We start from the raw sequence: 17,674 nt of genomic DNA on the forward strand, positions 1-17,674 counted from the left end.
TGGGACTGCTGGATCTACAGTAGTTCTATATTTAGTTTTTTAAGGAACCTCCATACTCTTTTCCATAGTGGCTGCACTAGATTATATTCCCACCAATACAATTTTCTCCACACCCTCTCCAGCATTTATTGTTTGTAGACATTCTAATGTTGGCCACACTGACTGGGGTGAGGTGATACCTCAATGTAGGACATATTACCATTTACTATAACATCAAAGAGAATAAAATACCTAGGAACAAACCTACCTAGAGAGGCAAAAGACCTGCACTCTGAAAACTCTAAGACACTGATGAAGGAAATCAGAATTTGGTTGTGTTTTTATTACTGAATTGTAGAAGTTATTATATATTTTGAATGCAAGTACTTCGTCAAATGAATTGCAGACATTTTCTCCCAGTCTGTAGTTTGCCTTTTCACTCTTCTATTAAATAATTGTGTACTTTAAGGCTAAGAAGATATTTCTTGTAGAAGTTTTTTACTTATAGTCTATGATGCACATCAAAGTAATTTATACATATTGTGTGAGGTACAGAGAGTGAGGTTCTCTTTTTTTACTACAATGAGAACAAATTGTTCTACCATCATGTATTTTGAAAATATTTTTATTTCTCTATTAAATCATTTTCATGCCATGTATGAAAATAAAATGACTGTGTAAATGTGAATCAACTTCTGATACCATTCTCTTCCATTAATCTAGTTGTCTATTTTTATGTTAATACCTCACTTTGGTAAATGTAGATATATGCAAATTTTGATTTCTGATAGTGTTAACTCCTCCAACATTATCTTTCTTTTTCACACTGCTTTGTCTAGTCTAAATCCTTTGTGATTCAACATACATTTTCTAATGCGTTGGTTGGTTTTTACAAGTAATATGTCAGCATTTTTATTAATATTGCATCAAATCTATAGATCAACTCCAATGAATTGGCAGGAAAAAAGATACTCAATGCTCCATACCATTATCCTGGTGTAGATTCCTATTCATTTAAGTGTTTTTAAATTTCCTGAATGTAGCTGCATTCATTTGCATGCTACAAATTATGATATGATGTATATTCAATGCAAAACTTTTTTCCTACTTTCAAATTTTTCTTTTTTTTTTTGATTGGTATGTGTACATAGTATGCTTAGTTGGCAAATGTATTGATTGGCATTGTCCAGCTAACTCTTTGCTACTTATTTCTAATATGTAATTTTCTGTGTATAATTCTTAAACAAACTCTAATAAATTTATATCTTAACTATATACTTTTAAAACATTAATGCTGATATTATAACTGATACACACACACACACACACACACACACACAAATTAACTTGCTATTTTATCTCTTTGCTAAATGTTTTTACTGGCACATTTTTTTTTTCCTTATTGCATTTCTTGTTTTTTGTTCTTTAGGATGTTCTACTACATGATTATGTCCTCTGTGAATACAGGTAACTATGTCTTCCTATTGAATTTGTATAACTTTTTAAATTCTTTCTCTTGAGTTACTGTACTAGCCAGGACCTCCAGTTTGAATGGAATTGATAAACAGACATGTATGCCTTGTTCGCAATCTTAAAGGGAAAGTTTTCAGATTTTAACATGTTTTTAACATGTTTCTGATATTAGCTATAGCTTTTTCTTTTGCCTTGTTTTTTGTAGATGCACTTCTCCAAATTGAGGAATTTTCTTATTTTATTGCTAGAATTTCAATAGTGTATTAGATTTGTTAGACACTTTCTACATTTTTTCCTTTTTTTTTTCTTTTGGGCCGCAACTGGGGCATATGGAAGTTCCCAGGCTAGGGCTGAATTGCAGCTGCAGCTGCCAGCCTACTCCGTAGACACATCAATGCCAGATTTGAGCTATGTCGGCAAACTACACCTCAGCTCACGGCAATGCAGGATCCTTAACCCACTGAGTGGGCCAGGAATCAAATCCTCATGGATACTAGTCAGGTTCCTTACCATTGAACCACAGCAGGAACTCTGACACTTTCTACATTTATTGATACAACAATATGATTTTGTTTCTCCTTTAATGAATATGATAAATCATATTGTGTGATTTTGAACTTCAAAAGGGTGGCATTCCTGGGATAAGCAAAATTTGGTCAATATGTGTTAACATATCTGGAGTTTGCTGAGTAAATTTTGCTAACATATGTTTATGATTTATAGCAGCTGCATTTGGGTTGTCTGAAAAATAAAATTTTATTGGAACTTAACCAGGTCAATTCATTTACCTGTACTGTTTTTACACTACTATGGAAGAGTTGAGCAGCTTCAACAGAGATGCTGTGTCCCTCAAAATAAAAAAAAATTTACTCTCTGAGACTTTAAAGAAAATATTTGCTTACTCCATGCCAATATTAATAAATTATAATAGTGTGTAGTTTCTGTTGGACTTCAAGGCCCCTTCAAGGAGACAGAACCCAAAACCTCTGGTCAAGACAACAATTACCAGACCCATATCATTGCCCCAACCCTTTCACTAAAATGCCCTCTACCCCACCTTGAGCAACCTGGCCTACTACTTCCTATCCCCTACTAGGAAAGACATCACTCCTCTCCTCACCCACCTCATAGAGGAATTATATGCCCCCAACCAACCAGCAAGTGTATCTTAAGACTCCTCTTTTCCCATCCAATCAGCACGTATAAACTTACAGATTGCCACATACTTATTCTATAAATGACTGAGGTGGGATTGTTGACATTTCCCGCTGTAATCTCAGTTTGTTTCCTTATCAGTTCACTTCTCATATTGTGACATTATTTGAAGCTTTGTTACCACATTCAAATATTTTCAGAATTGTTGTATTCATGATTAATTCTACTTTTATCAATGTAAAATACCTGTTTTATTTCTGCTAATCTTTCTTATTCTGGAATTGACTTTATTATTAATATAGCCACTCCATTTTTTTATGATGGGTGTTTTCTATATAGTTTTTCATTTTCCTTTGAATCTATATGTGTTTTTACAATCAGTTTGTCTCTTATAAATACAATAAATACTGGAGAGAGTGCAGTTTTGCTGGCACTAAATTTTCAGTCTTTCATTGTTTAGAAATGTCTTTATTTGGGAGTTCCACATGTGGCTCAGTGGTAATGAACCCAACTAGTGTCCATGAGGATTTGGGTTCAATCCCTGGCCTTGCTCAGTGGGTTGACAATAGAATCCTACATTGTATGAGCTGTGGTGTAGGTTACAGACATGGCTCAAATCTGGTGTTCCTGTGGCTGTGATGTAGACTGACAGCTGCAGCTCCAATTCAACCCCTGGCCTGGGAACTTACATAAAAAGAAGACACAGCCCTAAAAAAGCAAAAACAAAAAAAGAAGAAGAGGAAATGTCTTTATTTCCCTGCATTTTCTCTATATTTATGTTGGATATATAATTATCAAAGATTTTTAAATAAACACTTTTTATCAAAACATTTATACTTTATGTTGTTACCCTAAATGTAGTATGTTTTTTTCCCTTAGTTCTTTTAAAGTTTTTGTATTTATTATTCATTTTGGCAATTTGACTGTAAAGGACATTAATGTTCATTTCATTATGTATATTCTGCTTTAAGTTAATTGAGCCTCTTAAAACTGATTTATATATATATATAATTTATATATATATATATATTATATGGATATATAAGTTGTGTGTGTATATATATATATATATAATTTGAAATATTTAGCTATACATTTTTTTGCTTGCAACTTTCTCTCCTTACTGAATGCCAATTACATGCATGTGAAAATACCTGATGTTTTCTTTGAACTCTCTGAAACTCAGATTGAAGCATTCTGAAGCACTCAGTGATCCCCATTATTCATGTTCAAACATTTACTTTATAGGTTCTAATTTAAACTCATCTTTGGAAATTTCACTTTGGATATTTAATTTTTCTGTTTTAAATGTGCATTTTTTTTTTAGGTCTTTTTAGGGCATGTGTAAGTTCCCAGGATAGGGGTCGAATTAGAGCCATAAGCAAAGCTACAGGCCTACACCACAGCCACATCAATGCCAGATCCAAGCCACATCCGCGATATACACTGCTTGTGGCAACACTGGATCTTTTAACTCACTGAGTGAGGCCAGGGATTGAACCTGCATCCTTGAAGATACTAGTCAGGTTCTTAACCCACTGAGCTATAATGGGAATACCTCATCCAGTATATTTTTACAGTGTTTATTTCTCTAAGATGATTTTACATTTGTTCTTTCATTACGTTTATGACTTTTAAATATTTGAACACATTTTAATAGAGCTTTTAAAATTATTGCCTGCTAATTCCATATCTCTAATATGTGTCTATTTTAATGGACTTCTTTTCTTCTTCTTATAGGGTCCATTTCTACTTCTTCACATATCAAGTACTATTATATTGGATTTTGGACATGATGAGTGCTATGTTAATGTGTGTATAAATTGTATTATCTCTCTTGATAGAGTTTTGAGTTTTTGCATGGCAGTCAATTAAGTTATTTCCACATTAGCTTGATCTATTCAGTGGTTGTTTTTTGTTTTTTGGGTTTTTTTTTTTTTGTCTTTTTGCCATTTCTTAGGCCACTCCCCAGGCATATGGAGGTTCCCAGGGTAGGGGTTGAATCGGAGCTATAGCCGCTGGCCTACACCAGAGCCACAGCAACATGAGATCTGAGCCACATCTGCAACCTACACCACAGCTCACGGCAACGCCCAATCCTTAACCCACTGAGCAAGGTAAGGGATCGAACCAGCAAGCTCATGGTTCCTTGTCAGATTTGTTAACCACTGAGCCACGACGGGAACTCCTCAGTGGTTGTTTTTAAGTGCAATTAGAGTAAGACTAAAGTAGCCTTTATTCAAGAGATATAGCACTCCTATCCTAGAAGTCTGAGGTCTATTCAATGCCTAGCTATTCAGTGAGGACTTTTCACTTTTGCTTTTTGGAATTTGAACATTTTTCAGTTTTTGGAAATTGAGCATTTTACACACACACACACACACACACACACACACACACACACACACACCCTCCCCTCCAGCTCACAGCTCCTGGTAATTTTTCTTTCCTTAACTTTATACCACATCTGAAGCTTAGCATTTGCCAATAATTCAGGTAAAGGTCATTAGGATTTTCTTAGTTAAGGGTCCTATTTTCTAACTTGGAAATTTCTGTCACCCCAGTAGCCTTGAACTCAGTTTTCTCAGCTCTGAGACTTCTATGACTTATCCTTCCTTTCACCGTGCCACAGTCCAGATAGTGTTGGTTGTAAGTCAGGATAAACATGAACCAAATCTCTTATTTCTCTTCTACTCTGAGTCATACTCCTTCACTATCTAATGTTTAATATATGAAAATAATTACTTACTATAGTTTTGTCCAGATTTATAGTTGTTTATCATGGGGAATCTAGTCCTCTACTGGTTATTTCAACATTGACGGAAATAATATATTCTCTGGGAGGGCTTTTAACTTATCCAACAGTGTATTTTATAAGTCAAATTACTTTGACATCTCCCAGTTTATTATTATTAATTATGGCAAATGTGCATTATGAAATACCATACATTTTTATTTAAAAAGCAATATTTTATGTCCCTTTTGACAATTCTATATAGCCTTCCAAATTTCTTATGAATCAGAAGTTGTAAGAAGATCATTTATGCCTAGCTTATAGCTTTTTTTGTAAGCACTGAAATTCTAACTCATGCTTTAGCTTCAATATTAATCCCCCAAACCAAATCTGATATTTCAATGACATCAAATAGTGTATAATTAATCCTATGCAAAATGCTATTTCCTTTTTTTTTAATAATTTTTTTTATTTTCCCACTGTACAGCAAGGGGGTCAGGTTATCCTTACATGTATACATTACATTTTTTCCCCCACCCTTTCTTCTGTTTCAACATGAGTATCTAGACAAAGTTCTCAATGCTATTCAGCAGGATCTCCTTATAAATCTATTCTAAGTTGTGTCTGATAAGCCCAAGCTCCCGATCCCTCCCACTCTCTCCCCCTCCCATCAGGCAGCCACAAGTCTCTTCTCCAAGTCCATGATTTTCTTTTCTGAGGAGATATTCATTTGTGCTGGATATTATATTCCAGTTATAAGTGATATCATATGGTATTTGTCTTTGTCTTTCTGGCTCATTTCACTCAGGATGAGATTCTCTAGTTCCATCCATGTTGCTGCAAATGGCATGATGTCATCCTTTTTTATGGCTGAGTAGTATTCCATTGTGTATATATACCACCTCTTCCGAATCCAATCATCTGTCGATGGACATTTGGATTGTTTCCATGTCCTGGCTATTGTGAATAGTGCTGCAATGAACATGCGGGTGCACGTGTCTCTTTTAAGGAGAGTTTTGTCCGGATAGATGCCCAAGAGTGGGATTGCGGGGTCATATGGAAGTTCTATGTATAGATTTCTAAGGTATCTCCAAACTGTTCTCCATAGTGGCTGTACCAGTTTACATTCCCACCAGTAGTGCAGGAGGGTTCCCTTTTCTCCACAGCCCCTCCAGCACTTGTTATTTGTGGATTTATTAATGATGGCCATTCTGACTGGTGTGAGGTGGTATCTCATGGTAGTTTTGATTTGCATTTCTCTAATAATCAGCGATGTTGAGCATTTTTTCATGTGTTTGTTGGCCATCTGTAAATCTTCTATGGAGAAAGGTCTATTCAGGTCTTTTGCCCATTTTTCCATTGATTGATTGGTTTTTTTGCTGTTGAGTTGTATAAGTTGCTTATATATTCTAGAGATTAAGCCCTTGTCAGTTGCATCATTTGAAACGATTTTCTCCCATTCTGTGAGTTGTCTTTTTGTTTTCTTTTGGGTTTCCTTTGCTGTGCAAAAGCTTTTCAGTTTGATGAGGTCGCATGGGTTTATTTTTGCTCTAATTTCTATTGCTTTGGGAGACTGACCTGAGAAAATATTCATGATGTGGATGTCAGAGAGTGTTTTGCCTATGTTTTCTTCTAGGAGTTTGATGGTGTCCTGTCTTATATTTAAGTCTTTCAGCCATTTTGAGTTTATTTTTGTGCATGGTGTGAGGGTGTGTTCTAGTTTCATTGCTTTCCATGCAGCTGTCCAGGTTTCCCAGCAATGCTTGCTGAATAGACTTTCTTTTTCCCAATTGATGTTCTTGCCTCCCTTGCCAAAGATTAATTGACCATAGGTGTCAGGGTTTATTTCCAGATTCTCTATTCTGTTCCATTGGTCTGTCTGTCTGTTTTGATACCAATACCACACTGTTTTGATGACTGTGGCTTTGTAGTATTTCTTGAAGTCTGGGAGAGTTATGCCTCCTGCTTGGTTTTTGTTTCTCAGGATTGCTTTGGCGATTCTGGGTCTTTGTGGTTCCTTATGAATTTTGGGGTTGTTTGTTCTAGTTCTGTGAAAAATGTCATGGGTAATTTGATAGGGATTGCATTGAATCTGTAGATTGCTTTGGGTAGTATGGCCATTTTTACAATATTGATTTTTCCAATCCAGGAACATGGAATATCTTTCCATTTATTTACATCTTCTTTGATTTCTTTGATTAAAGTTTTATAGTTCTCGGCATATAGGTCCTTTACCTCCTTGGTCAGGTGTATTCCGAGGTATTTGATTTTGTGAGGTACAATTTTAAAAGGTATCGTATTTTTGTATTCCTTTTCTAATGTTTCATTGCTGGTATACAGAAATGCAACTGACTTCTGAATGTTAATCTTATATCCTGCTACTTTGCTGAATTTATGAATCAGTTCAAGGAGTTTTGGGGTTGAGTCCTTAGGGTTTTCTAGGTATAGTATCATGTCATCTGCATACAGTGACAGTTTGATCTCTTCTCTTCCTATATGGATGCATTTTATTTCTTTTGTTTGTCTAATTGCTGTGGCTAGGACTTCCAAAACTATGTTGAAGAGCAGTGGTGAGAGTGGGCATCCCTATCTTGTTCCTGATTTGAGTGAGAAGGCTTTCAGTTTTTCCCCATTGAGTATTATATTTGCTGTGGGTTTATCATAAATGGTTTGATTATATTCAGGAATGTTCCCTCTATACCCACTTTGGCGAGGGTCTTGATCATGAATGGATGTTGGACTTTGTCAAATGCTTTTTCTGTGTCTATTGAGATGATCATATGATTTTTGACTTTTTTTTTTGTTAATGTGGTGTATGATGTTGATTGATTTGCGTATGTTGAACCATTCTTGTGAACCTGGGATGAACCCAACCTGGTCATGGTGTATAATTTTTTTGGTATGTTGTTGGATTCGGTTGGCTAAGATTTTGTTGAGAATTTTTGCATCTATATTCATCAATGATATTGGGTGATAGTTTTCTTTTTTGGTGGTATCTTTGTCTGGTTTTGGAATGAGGGTGATGGTGGCCTCATAGAATGTCTTTGGGAGTATTCCTTCTTCTTCAACCTTTTGAAAGAGTTTAAGGAGGATGGGCACCAATTCCTCTTTATATGTTTGGTAAAATTCACCTGTGAAGCCATCTGGTCCTGGACTTTTATTTGTAGGGAGTGATTTTATGACCTCTTCAATTTCATTTCTAGTGATCGGTCTGTTCAGTTGATCTGTTTCTGCTTGATTCAGTTTTGGCAGGCTGTAAGATTTTAGAAAATTGTCCATTTCTTCCAGATTGTCAAACTTGTTGCCGTATAGTTGTTCATAGTATTCTCTTATGGTTTTTTGTATTTCTGCTGTATCCATTGTGATTTCTCCTTTTTCATTTCTACTTTTGGTTATTCGGGTTCTTTCTCTCCTCTTTTTAGTGAGTCTGGCCAGGGGTTTGTCAATTTTGTTCACCTTTTCAAAGAACCAGCTCTTGGTTTTATTAATTTTCTCTATTGTTTTTTGAGTCTCTATTTTATTGATTTCTTCTTTGATCTTTATAATTTCCTTCCTTCTGCTGACTTTAGGACTTTTTTGTTCTTCTTTTTCTAATTCGTTTAGGTGGAGGGTTAAGTTGTCAATTTGGGATCTTTCTTCTTTTTTGAGAAAGGCCTGGATTGCTATAAATTTCCCTCTGAGCACTGCTTTCGCAGCATCCCATAGATTTGGAGAGGTTGTGTCTTCATTATCATTTGTTTCAAGGTAGTTTTTAATTTCCTTCTTGATTTCCTCATTGACCCATTGGTTTTTTAGTAGCATGTTGTTTAGTCTCCATGTAGTAGGTTTTTTCTCTTTCCTTTTCCCATGGTTGATTTCTAATTTCATGGCATTGTGGTCAGAGAAGATACTTGAGATAATTTCTATGCTCCTAAATTTATTGAGATTCGCTTTGTGTCCCAATATGTGGTCAATTCTTGAGAATGTTCCATGAGCATTTGAGAAGAATGTGTATTCTGCTTTTTTTGGATGTAGTGTCCTGAAGATATCAATGAAGTCTAACTTTTGTATTGTTTCCTTTAGGATCTCTGTTGCTTTATTGGTTTTCTGTCTAGAGGATCTGTCCATTGATGTGAGGGGGGTATTAAGGTCTCCTACTATGATTGTATTCTCATCAATATCTCCCTTTAGGTCTGTTAATATTTGTTGTATATATCTGGGTGCTCCTGTATTTGGGGCATATATGTTGATGATAGTAACATCCTCTCCTTGGATGGATCCCTTAATCGTTAAGTAGTGTCCTTCTTTGTCTTTCTTTATGTCTTTTGTTTTAAAGTCTATTTTGTCTGATATGAGCGTTGCGACTCCTGCTTTTCTGTCATGTCTATTGGCGTGAAATATTTTTCCCCACCCTTTCACTTTCAATCTATATGTATCTTTTGTCCTAAGGTGAGTTTCTTGTAGGCAGCATATTGAAGGTTTTTGCCTTTTTATCCACTCAGCCATTCTGTGTCTTTTGATTGGGGCATTCAGCCCATTGACATTTTAGGTGATAATTGATAGATGATTATTTATTGCCATTTGAACCTCGTGTTCCAGTTGATTCTATGCTTCTCCTTTCTTCCTTTCTTTTTTTTTTTTGTTTTTTTTTTTTGTTTTTGGTTGGATGGTCTCCTGTTGTTATCTGCTTGAGTGTATTTTTTTTTTTCATTTTGTGCAAATGCAATATTTGGTTTTGGCTTGTGGTTGCCCTGTTTTTTAAGTATGCTAACCCCTTCCCAGAATTGTGTGTTTTAGCCTGATGGTCCTGTAAGTTCAAACACTTCATTACTATATTAAAATTAAGAAGAGAAACATACAAACAAACAAACAAAAAGGGTTATTTACTTCCTAACATCCCTTGCCCACATTTTATGGTTTTGATGACTCTTTTTTATTTTTTCCTTTTTAATTTTATTTTGTTTGAAGCATGTTCATGATTAAGTCTGTATGCTGGCTTATTTGAGTGACTGCTTTCTGATTGCGGTTTCCTCAGTCCTAGTTCTTCCTCTTCTTCTTCTTTTTTTTTTTTCTTTTCTTTTTTCTTCCCTTTCCTTCCTTTCTTTTTGGTTTAGAGAAGCCCTTTCAATATTTCCTTTAACCTGGGTTTTGTGTTGCTATATTCTTTAGGTTTTTGTTTGTTGGAAAAAATTTGTATTTCCCCTTCTATTTTAAATGATATTCTTGCTGGATAGAGTATTCTAGGTTGCATATTTTTTCCTCTTAGCACTTTAAATATCTCTTGCCATTCCCTCCTGGCCTGTAGTGTTTCTGTAGAGAAATCAGCTGATATTCTTATGGGGGTTCCCTTGTAGGTAACATTCTGTTTTTCTCTTGCTGTCTTTAGGATCCTCTCTTTATCACTAACTTTTGCCATTTTTATTATGATGTGTCTTGGTGTGGGTCTGTTTGGGGCCCTCTGTGCTTCTTGTATCTTGAATCCAGTATCCTTTAGATTTGGGAAGTTTCCAGCGATAATTTCTTCAAATATATTTTCCATTCCCTTATCTTTTTCTACTCCTTCTGGAATTCCTATTATGCATAGATTGGCCCGCCTTATATTATCCCATAGGTCTCTTATATTGCTTTCCAGTTTTTTGATTCAGTTTTCTGTCTGTTGACCAGATTGAGTGATTTCCATTATTCTATCTTCCATATCACTGATTCGTTCTTCTGCATTATTCATTCTGGTTTTTACTGCCCCTAGTTCAGTTTGCATCTCTGCAAATGAATGTTCTAGTTTTTCTTGGCTCCTCCTTATATTTTCTAGTTCCTTTCTGAGGGTATCTGCATTACTGTTCATATCTTCTCTTAATTCCTTCAGTATTGTCACTATTTCTCTGTTGAACTCCAGGTCTGTCTGACTGCAGAGATCTGTTTCATTGTGGACTGTTTTAGGTGAGTTCTCCTGTTGGTTTGACTGGCGGTGGTTTCTCAGCTTCTTCATCTTGCTTGTTGTTTTCTTTCTCCTGAGGGAGTTGTACTCTCCGTGATCGGGCAGTGTTTGCCTTGTCACTGCCGTGGAATATTTCCTGAGGGCTGGCGTTGTTGGTCAATCTTTTTTGAGGCAGTGTGGCTTTTCTGGAGTGTTGATGGGGCTAACAGTGTTTCTTTGAAGCAAAGGAGGACTTCCTGAGGGCAGACAGGACTGGGAGGTCCACACCACGATGGTAGTAGATTTCACTTGGTCATGCAGAGCTTGCTCTGGTGTTTTTAGGCTGTGGGGTTCTTGCAGGGGGTTGGCGGTGTTGGGCAGCTGTTCCTCAGGAGTGCAGCACCTCCTGGGGGCTGGAGAAGCTATCTGGGTCACTGAGAACCTAAGAGGCTCTTCCCTAGGGCAGCCCAACTCAGAAGGACAGCCTGCGAATGTAGGCGGATCTTTTCACAGTCTGGCCGAGCTTGTTGCAGCTTTTCTGGGCTGCAGGGGGTCCTCCAGGGGGCTGGTGGTGCTGAGCAGTTATTTCACGGGAGTGGGGCACCCCCTGGGGGCTTGGGCGGGTAGCAGGGCCGTTGGAAACCCAAGAGGCTCCTCCCCGGGGCAGCCCGACTCAGAAAAACCATCCCAGAATTAGGCAGATCTATTCACGGCCTGCCTAGGCTTGTTCTAGCTTTTCTGGGCTGCAGGCCTTTTCTCGGGGGCTGGTGGTGTTTGGTGCTGCTCTGCGGAAGTGTAGCCCCTCCAAAGGGCAAGCAGGCCTGTGCAGGGACAGCCCCTGCAGTGGTAGGCTTCAGGCAATTGTTGAGGCCAGCCCTCCCAGATGGCAGGCAGCCCCAGGTTTGGCGAGAGCATGGGGGGTGGTGGGAGTTGGGGGAGGGGATGCACTGGGAAGCACAGCTTTCTGCTAGCTAGCGGGCCTGTAAGCTTGCTGTGGCATGGGGGGTATTCTATGGGGACCCACCCCTTCTTCTCTCCCCTCCCCAGCACAGGCACAGACCAGGCTCTTCTCCCAGGTTCCCTCTGAGGCGGCTTTCCACTTCCCTGCCCCTAGAGTATTGCTCCCTTCCTCTGCGACAGCTTTGTTTTCTAGTCTCCCAGGCAGTCTCCGCCCCGTCAAATGGTTTCTAGACCTCCCAAGCAGTTTCCACTCCACCCCGCCCCCCAAGCCCGTTCTCGGGGACTAACCTCAGGAGCCGAGGTCTCGGTGCCCAGCCCCCACCCGGCGTCCCCCGGCCCTTTCTCAGGGACTAACCTTCAGAGCCGATGTCTCGGTGCCCAGCCCTCACCCAGGTGTCCTCCGGCCCTTTCTCGGGGACTAACCTCTGGAGCCGAGGACTCGGTGCCCAGCCCCCACCCAGGCATCTCAATTTTTGGTGACTGTGCCCGTAGTTCAGATGGTCCGTTTGGTTCTTGATCGGCTTTTCTGTACTCCAACTTACTGCTACACTCTTCTCTGCATCTGGAGATTCCTCCGGTTCATTTGATCTTTTCCCCATGTAGGTGACTTTCCAGGGTGCGGGATCCCTTTCTCCTCCGCAGTTCCCTTTCGGGAGCGCCTGTCCCACTCGGATTCACCTTCTCTCACTCTCCTCCTTTCTCCTGTTCTGCCAGTAATGTCACGAACTTCTTGCCATTATTGGAGTTTAGGTTCCTCTGCCAGCAATTGGTGCTGTTCTGTGCGAGTCATTTATTCAGAGATGTGCTTTTTTTGTTGTGTTTGTGGGAGAGGGCGAGCGTGTCCCCCTACTCCTCCGCCATCTTGTCCTCTCTCCACGCTATTTCCTTTAATGTGTCCTCCTCACTGTCCCCATTGTTTGGATTAAGACTCATTTTCATCATTCCCAAATATCTCTATAGATATTTCAATAATAATATCTTATATACTATATTACAGTTTCTTGGCAGAAGTTAGTTTATATTTTTTGTATTTTATTGTATTTATGTTTGTATTGTATTTTTTTGTATCTCCATCACCAAGAATAGTGCCTGGATAATGTAGATTCTAAAAAAATATTTGTTGACTATATTTTTATTTATGAAAAAAATACTGTCTGCCAGATATGACGTGTGCATCTATTTCCCGTGGAAAATCCTTTGTGGGGAGCTAAATTGTGAATAGAAGTTAACTTCATAAGCAGAGCAAATTAAGTAGTTTAATAATCTGGCAACTGTCATTCATCTATAATTGCCAGAATTATCTAATGTTATGCAGAAATATATTTCAATTCAATCAGACCAAAGAATCATCTGGTTAGGGTATGTATTCCTAGAAGTAGTGCTAGAAAAACCAAGATCTATCATACAGATTTGTTTTCATTCATTAAATATGAAAATTATTTTAGCAATCACTTTGTCTATAATCCTCATTTATAACATTAAGAAATAGACATCCATGTAATAACAAAAGTTGCCCAGGTTTTTGTTTGTTTGTTTTTCACAAATTCTATACCCTCCAAAGGGGGGAGGCGATATATAAATGAAGAAGCCAGTTTACATGTGACATACATTTACAATTTTGTAATTCTATCAGGTACACTTCATAATGTCTTGGTGAAAATTTTTACAGAGTGGTTTCTAAATTCCATTATAGAATCAAATAATAGAGTTGGGCTTTCCAAACATACCTTGAAAATAAATATTACATGCAAAGAAGGGTGAAATTCTTTAGGAGCAAACTAGGGAGGTAGAGATAGTAAGAGTGCAATGTATCATGCTTTATAGGGGAGAAAAAATAGACATATCAAAAGTTGAAACTTCAGTAATTAAGATACATGCATACCATACCAGTTTTTCAAAAATAACCTCAAAAGCACATTGAAAACAATCTAGGGACTAGTGTTCACCAATGGGGAGAGAGAAGGAGGAAGGGCAAGATAGGGGGTAGGGCATCAAGAAGCAAAAACTATCATGTATAAAAAAAGTAAGCTACAAGGATATATTGCATAGCACAGGGAATATAGCCAATATTCTATAATAACTTTAAACAGAGTATAACCTATAAAAATGATGATTGTACACCTAAACCAATACAATATTGTTAATCAACTATACTTCAACTTAAAAGAAAAGAAATAAATAAAAACATTTACAGATATAGCTGTGGGAGGAAAAAAAGAGAGAGAGAAGGTACAGCTTTCCAACACATTAACTCTTTAGGGCTTTCTCAGGATACCAAGGAGCCACCAGAGGCCTCAGAGTTTATATGCAACTCTGAAATTCAAGCAATTTGCTTTTTCCCATTTTCCTATAATAATATTTACAAATCAAATCAAAGATAACTCGACATAAATTTCTACCCTTGTCCATGTTTTCTTCTACTCTGTTAATTTCCTGTTTACTGCAGGAAACAAAATTGAACATAAAACTACGTATATTCCATGTTCTGCTTGTCACAGGCTGTGAAAATCAATTCAACTGTCACATATTCATCATGTACTAGATACTGAAAGAGGAGATGTGGGAGCTAGAAAAAAGGTCAGGTGATATCCTCTCCTTCACATTAGACCCTTTTCTGGATGGTCCTCTCCGTGCCTACACACAGGGCTCTTGAGTGCTGGGAAGGTCCAACACCACGTCTATTCTTAGTTCTGACACCACAGAGGGGAAACTTGCAAAGCAGAGGGAACTCTGGTCCTGATCTAGTGTAGCTGATAGTAAGTGGCCTCCACCTGAGTCTGAGGTGATTCCACCAAGGAACAACTGACTCAAGAGAACATACGGCCTAGAGTATCCAAAAAGTGCAAGTCATATTCCAAATGCCCACAGTGCACAGGCTGTCACCCTGAAGGTGGTAAAATTAAAAAATAAAAAGATTTTTGGAGGACTTAACTTTCTCCTGGAAAAGGGGGAGAGTGAGTTGCCTCGTTTGGTTGCTCCGTCTTTATCTTTGGCACAGGAAGTAAGAAGCCGCTAAGTAAAGCCCGCAGAAAGGAAACGAACATGGAGTTGCCAGAGGACCCTAGGAGTAGAAAAGAGGCCCACACCATCAGTCAGGATACTGCTGCCAGCGGTGACAACGCCATTCACCAGAGCAAGGTCCTTCTTGAAAGTGAACCCACATGATCAATGGAGGCTGGTAGGCAAAGGAGCAGCCACAGGCAACCATGAGTCTCTACGTAAAGTACAGAGGCCGGATGAAGCCCGCAAAGGAGGACATGAGTCCAACAAACTCCACAGCCGCGCCCAGGACAGCAGTTTTCCGACAACCAAACATGTCTGTGAAGACGCCGGCAGAGGAAAATCACCCCCAGGTTGGGAGAACTTACCCACGCTGTGTTGACAACCACTTTGTCCTCATCCTTGGACCCAAAGGTCTTCCGCAAGCACGCGAAGAGCACCCTGAAAGCGCCTTTGCCTCACATGGCCGCCAGCAGCACCAGCCAGCCCCAGCTGCCCTCAGGCGGCTCAGAGAACTGGGGTCTGGCGCCTGCTGACTGGGCAAGCTGTACCGCCACCTTCTCGGCAACGCTTGCCACTGCGGAGTCGTCAGGGGTTCCAGGACCCCCCCCCAACCCCGCAGCCCAGAGGCCTCTTGGCACCAGGTCCAGAGCCGCGCCTGGCGCTGCCCCACCAGGGGGCGGGCTTCCCCTCAGGCAGCACCAAGGCCTCAGGTGGCCGCTCTAGCCGACGCCAGGGGAGTGGGAGGGGCCGAGTTCCGGCCGCTCAGGGCGCAACCGCGGAGCGGGGCTGGGCCGCGACCTGGAGGCAGTGCGGCACCAGTGAGCAGCTGCGCAGGGATGGGGCCTCGGGTCCAGTCCTCGGTCTTAGCACCCCTACGTTTTGCTTTTTGCTGATGCTTAGCAAAAATCTAGGCAAAAGTGGCTTGCTGCTTGGTACTTTAATCGCAGTAACTGTTAGTTTTTGAGTGTTAAGTCAAATGTTTCACAATTCCTTCACCTTTTGACTGAAAAATGCGTAACTTAAAACTTAGGAGTTGAGAATTATGTTTTATTCAGCGAATTTTCTGAGGACTTAAGCTGGGAAAACACCTTCCCAGAGAGGCTGCTCAGAAGAGGTAAGGGAGGAGTTGGGTATATAACAGTTTTTGCAATAAAACCAGGTAGTCGGAACATCAAAAGATTACTGTTAATTAAAGAAAACCAGACAGCTCTAGTGTGTTTGTTTGTTTTTGTTTTTTTTTTTTAGGTTAGCACTTTTCAGTGTATGGAAAGATGCTAGAGTGGGGGGGGGGATCATTGAAATCATTCCTTTGTTATGCATATTAGCTATCTGGGATCATATCCTTTTCTTACCCATCCTGAGTCCTCTCAGGTGCATAGTTGCCAGGCGGCTGCAATAGCCGAGGGTTTGGCAGCCTGCAGCCCCATTGTCTATATCCCCAGTTCCTTCAGGGCTCATCATGTGGGGCCACAGTAGTGACTAATGGCTTGATGGTGGCAGCATTCTTTGCTGATATAGAAGGCAACATCTGCACAACAAATATTTCCTAAGTTCCTACTATATGCCAGGCAAATTCTGGGACTCTGGGAAAAAGATTAGTAAAAAAATAAAATAATATTTCTCACTCTCACAGAGATACCCTTCACTGTTCTTCAACTGCCTTACCAAATCATCTCATTTGGATCCTTCTGAGGACAACAGTATCGTGAGTACCGAGAATGATTCTAAATATTAGCTCTCCTCCAAAATTGTTGGCCTGTTTCATCTTAACTTTCTCCATATAAAATAGTCATTTGTCTCTTTAATATTCAAATGTGTTTTTCTTCCAAAAGCATAGACAAAATCAAGTAAAGAAAAAAATACTCCTAGGAATCTTAAGCATTTTTGGTTTCTCTCTCTTTTTGGCTTTCATCAGTTCTCTCTGGCATACAAAATAAAGATAGACGCATAGCTTTAATGACTATGCATGTCCCTCAAAGAACAATACAAATGCCTGTATTTCAAATGTACTTCAGTTACCTAATAATTAATGACCTAGTTTCCCTTTGTATTAATTTTAATGTGCTGAATGATGTGTTAACGCTGTATAAATTTCAAACAAAAATATTGTAATGCGTGTTGAAGGATCAGATAATTGACTTCATTTTCAGTGTTTCCACTTTTCTAAATAATACAGAGAATAGCTTAACTGGACTTACACAAATACCTATTGGATTTCATTTGCATTGGTGTAAATAATAGTTCTGATATCTGAGCTTTGCAAACCAAATGACAGATGATTGACACGTACTATCTCATACTAGCTCCTAACTTGAGAGATTAAGAGCCCTGAAAATCAGGTATTACTTTTGTTTTACACATTAGGAAATTGAAGATTTGTGAAATTTAATAATTGGTCATTCATCACACAGGTGCTTAGTTATAGAGCCAAAATTTCAATCTCATATGCCTCGCTCCAAAGTACATGTGTTTTTCTC

At 39.0% G+C, this 17,674-nt stretch overlaps 1 long non-coding RNA gene across 3 annotated transcripts in view; it reads left to right on the forward strand.

Annotated features, from left to right (window-relative positions):
• Positions 1–15,974: 15,974 nt before the first annotated feature.
• The window catches only part of LOC146400962 (uncharacterized), a 363,387-nt gene continuing 361,687 nt past the window's right edge, over positions 15,975–17,674 (forward strand). For all 3 annotated transcript variants that reach the window (XR_014813077.1, XR_014813079.1, XR_014813081.1), the window contains exons 1-2: positions 15,975–16,311; positions 16,831–16,902. This is a non-coding gene — a long non-coding RNA (uncharacterized LOC146400962). The remainder of the gene's footprint in view (positions 16,312–16,830; positions 16,903–17,674) is intronic.

This window comes from Sus scrofa, chromosome 8 (assembly GCF_054392235.1).
Source record: "Sus scrofa isolate SSC_HxYL_T2T_F1_AM1 chromosome 8, Sscrofa_HxYL_maternal_Yorkshire_Landrace_v2.0, whole genome shotgun sequence".
NCBI lineage: Eukaryota > Metazoa > Chordata > Mammalia > Artiodactyla > Suidae > Sus > Sus scrofa.